At 41.1% G+C, this 4,491-nt stretch overlaps 1 pseudogene; it reads left to right on the forward strand.

Moving 5' to 3' along the window:
* Positions 1-808: 808 nt before the first annotated feature.
* LOC102855681 lies at positions 809-1,498 on the forward strand (annotated as a pseudogene).
* The last annotated feature ends 2,993 nt before the right edge of the window (positions 1,499-4,491 follow it).

A 4,491-nucleotide genomic window follows, 5' to 3' on the forward strand; every position in this document is an offset into this window, starting at 1 on the left:
AATTTTTTGTTTTGGTCTATTTAAGCTTCTGTTTCTCTTCAGAATTATTCTATTAAAATAACATTGTTAATAAAAGTTTTTTATGTGTCGAATTTGCTTCTCAGATTAAATATTAGGTCAAAAGCCATTCTTACTGACTCTTTTATTACACTGAATTCTAAGATGAAGAATGCATTTAGACTGAAATAAATTGAGTAATGCTTTGGTACTTTAAATAAACATTGGTACTTTGTGTTTATGATGAAGAGAAAACAAGTGCTCCTATGTAAAGGTTTTGTAAGCCATTACCCACCATTAGCTTCAAGTCAAGAAAATAACTCATTATCTGAATCATTTCTTGGAGAAAGGGGGAAAGCTAGAATATGCTCTAATATATTTTGAAAACAACTCGGGTTCCTATTTCAATATGATCAGTAAGTTATAACACTTGACTGAATTTTATTTACTGAAAACTCATTATGGTTTTGCAGTCCATTTTCCTCCATACTGCAAAAATAATAGCTTCACCAAGCCCTGATCATAAAAAAATTATATTTAATATTTACACAACTTAAATGCTTTGTATAACATCCAAAAATGGATGGAGGGTCACTAGGCGTCAAAAGAGACTCAAGACTTTGAGCTTTTAGTTTAGTGGATGCGGTATGTGCGTTATGGAATCCACAAGCTGTTCCACAGAAGATAGATGGATAATTTCTTCCTATAAAGATTAACCTTAGAAAAACAAGTCAGGGGTGGCCAGGCGGAGGTGGCAGGTGTTGCAAAGGCTGGTGGCTGGGAGGGACGGCAGGGCTGCAAGCATCTCGCCATGGCCAGCCTCAACTCTGTGGAGATGGAGATCCAGGCGCTGCAGCAGCTGGTGGACGAGGTGGAGGACCAAACTCAGGGCCTGCAGCTCGAGCTGGATGAGCTGGACCGTGAGAGATAGACCAAGGTGCAGCTCTCAATCAAGGCATCCAGCTGGTGCAGGAGGAGCTGGACAGGGCTCAGGGGCGCCTGGCCACAGCCCTGAAGAAGCTGGAGGAGGCAGAGAAGGCTGCAGATGAGAGTGAGAGAGGCCTGATATCAGTGATAGAGGACCAGGCCCTGGTGGACGGGGAGAAGACGGAGATCCGAGAGATGCCGCTCAAAGAGGCCAAGCGCATGCGGAGGAGGCAGCTCCTAAGCCTTGTCCTGGAGGGCGAGGTGGGGACAGCCGAGGAGCGAGCAGAGGTGTCTCAACTACAATGTGGCAACCAGAAGGAACTCAAGACTGTCACAAACAATCTGACATCGCTCGAGGCGGCCTCAGAAAAGCATTCTGAAAAAGAGGCTAACTATGAAGAAGAAATTAAACTTGTGCTGGGCAAGACCTGAGCTGAGTTCTCAGAGAGAACGATTGCCAAACTGGAAAAAGGCCATTGATGACCTGGAAGAAAAACTTGCCCAGGCCAAAGAAGAGGACGCAGGCTTCCATCCGACACTGGATCAGGTGTTAAATGAACTTAACTGTACATGAACAAAGCAGGAGAGTTTTGTTCCAACAGAAAATGCCAGGGCTCTGTGTCTTTCTCTTCTTTCGTTAGACGTTTCTTTTGTCATTGCATCTTCTTTTTTGCTGGAAATGGCGAGCGAATTATGAACACATGACCAAGTATTTTGTATCAGAGAAGCTTTGAGCACCAGTTAAATCTGCTTCCTTCCTTTTTGTTTTTCAAATGACACCGGCTTGTTTTGGTTTGGTTTGGTTTGGTTTGCTTTGTTTTGTTTTTCCGGCTCTATTTTTACCTTTAAGTTGCATTTACTCCTAAAATAATCAGAGCATTTCATACTAAACATATAATCTGTTCAGACAGGGGCATTTGGTTCCTAAGGGAATAGACGACCCCACCCTTTTTAAGAGCACAGACTCAAATGTCTAACCATGAATTGATTAAAAAGCCTTCTGGGCCACGGTGGGTCACTCACTGTACAGGAGACGAGGGATCATCACATTGATCTGGGTGGGGATTTTCAGAGTAAATGAGAAAGGATTGTAGTGGGAAGTCATAAACCACAGGCAGGTTAGCCTATCACCTTGGCCCTTTCACCACTCCACTGGGCGGAGCAAACATCCTCTGAGCAGTCGGCTAAAAATGCTTGGGACAGAGTCTTGCTACTCCTCACACTTTGTAGAAGATTCTTGATGCTGTGCTCTTCCGTTAGTTTCTTTCATTCTAAAGTCGGCCTTTGAGACGATGTCTAATTTCAGTAGTGGCCCATGTTTGGCCCATGGATAGGAGGCTTTCCACGCATTAGAAATTAATATGGTGGAGTCCAGTCCTACCCAGGTACCTTCTAAATCAAAGACACTGCTAGCCACCAACAGCTTGGACTGGTAAGATTTTTTCTGTTAACAAACAGTAGTCTGTGGAAGGAGCCACTATGGCTGTAGCATAAAGATGAAAAAGTAATTGGCCAGACTTCACCTCCTCCATGCGTCAGGGAACTTCAGGCTGAAGTTACATGTATAAGTATGAAGTTATATGTAGCTGAAGAGTGACTCGTTCAGTTCTTTCTTTGGGACTAAGTTAAAGACAAAGAAACTCCTGACTGAACTGGGTACGGAGTGTTCTGTAGACAGAGCTGTGCGTGCTGGCTTTTTTTAATTTCTGCTTTCTCAGTTATCTTCTCAGTTACCATTCCACATTCCCCCAGCAGCATGGGGGCCAACTCGAGTTTACAATTCTGGCTAGAAACACCCTGCTTCTAGCCTATCCAGATCCCCTGCCCCTCACTCCTATTTAGTAAGCATCACGCTACCCAGGAGACACACTAGCAAATGGTGCAATTGATTAAAACCCACACTTTTTCTTTAGACTCTTTCAACTGTATCATATGTGATAGCATCTCTTTTCTCCATTTTAGTCAAACGAATTTTTACATAAATTAAAAAAAAAAGGGCAATACAAGTCAGGGTCACCATGAGTTGGGAGTAACTCAAATGCAATGAGCTTGGTGTGGGTTGTGGTGTAAAGTTTTAGGCAACTCATTTGCTTCAGATAAAGTGTCAACGATGACATTTCACTCTATGTAACACCAAACTTTTAAATTATTATTTCTATATTATTATATAATTCTTTATTATTAATAATAATTATTATTATTATCATTAATCCCACCACTCTCCCATCATTTTGTCATGTTACGGTGTTTTGTATGGTGCTTTTATGCAAGAGAAAAAATGCTACTCATATTTCAGATACCACATAAATCTTCAAAGGAGACAGATTTTGGCCTAATCTGTAAGTGGTTGTGTTGCCAAGCTAAATGCTTCTCTGGCATTTTGACTCCCCCAGCAGCTCCATAGAAGAAATGGGGTCAGTCTCTCCCCCTGCCAATTAGAGACTCATAAACATAAAGGAGGGTTAGCTATGCTTTGTTTCTGAGTCAAGAGCAAAGAGAGAGGTAGATAGACTCGGATGAAAGACCTGTTGACCTAATTTTGAAAATTAGCAAAAGAAAAACTGTATGGATTACGATAGAGCACTGTTCAACTTTCTTTTTTTGGATATCATCAGGTGGAGTCAAATACTGAAGGGGAATATCACATTTGAATAATCGAGGAACAGCAAGGACAAGGGAGTTTGTCCGTAAGATGGATTATCACAATAGCCATGAAGGAATATGCAGTGTTTATGAGTATGATGTGTGATCAGGCAATATTTCATCCTATTGTGCATAAGGTCATTATTCATCCAGGTTGCATTGACAGCATCCATTTATCAGTCATTTGATAAATATGTATCAAGATAAGAAGAACAATAATATTTTACTAAAGAAAATGCACCGTATGATTCTAGGTTGGGGTGCTAACAACTACACTTTAAGAAACATTCTTTAGATTTAGAAAGTCTTGTAGCTAATTCCCTTATAGTGCCAGGAATATTCTCTGAATAGAATTGAATCACTAAGTCACCATATGTCCTTTCTTCTTGTCTTCCAACTCATATTTGAAAGAATTGAAGGCTTGGCCTAGTCTGAATATATGTAGATGCAACCTTGACACACAACTTTAAAACTAACAGATTTTCAAAAATCTCAACTGCTACATTCCACCCTTTGACAAATCCTGGTACAAACTGGGTAAGTAACTTTGAGCCACTGAGATGACATCTGTGCCTGGCCTGATGTGTCGGAAATCTTCCTTTTCTGATTTCTCCATTACTATGACATGTTTGACTACAATTCTATACACTGTCACTCACCAATCTTACCACATCAAACACTAATTTGCTCTTTCAAGGTTGTGTGAGCTCTGGTGGCCTAGTGGTAAGGAATTGTGCTGCCAACCCAAAGGTACGTGGTTTGAATCAACCAGCTGCTCCACAGGAAAAAGAGGAACAATCTTCTCCAGATGACTACCTCTGGAAAACTCACTGGAAAGTCAGCTAACATGGAAACTTTTATGGGTTGATAAGCTGGGAGGGAGGGATTGTATGATAATGAAAGTGGGGGTTTTTTTGTTTGTTT

This window comes from Elephantulus edwardii, unplaced genomic scaffold, assembly GCF_000299155.1.
Source record: "Elephantulus edwardii isolate Elephantulus edwardi_28Jun2011 unplaced genomic scaffold, EleEdw1.0 scaffold00167, whole genome shotgun sequence".
NCBI classification, from domain to species: domain Eukaryota; kingdom Metazoa; phylum Chordata; class Mammalia; order Macroscelidea; family Macroscelididae; genus Elephantulus; species Elephantulus edwardii.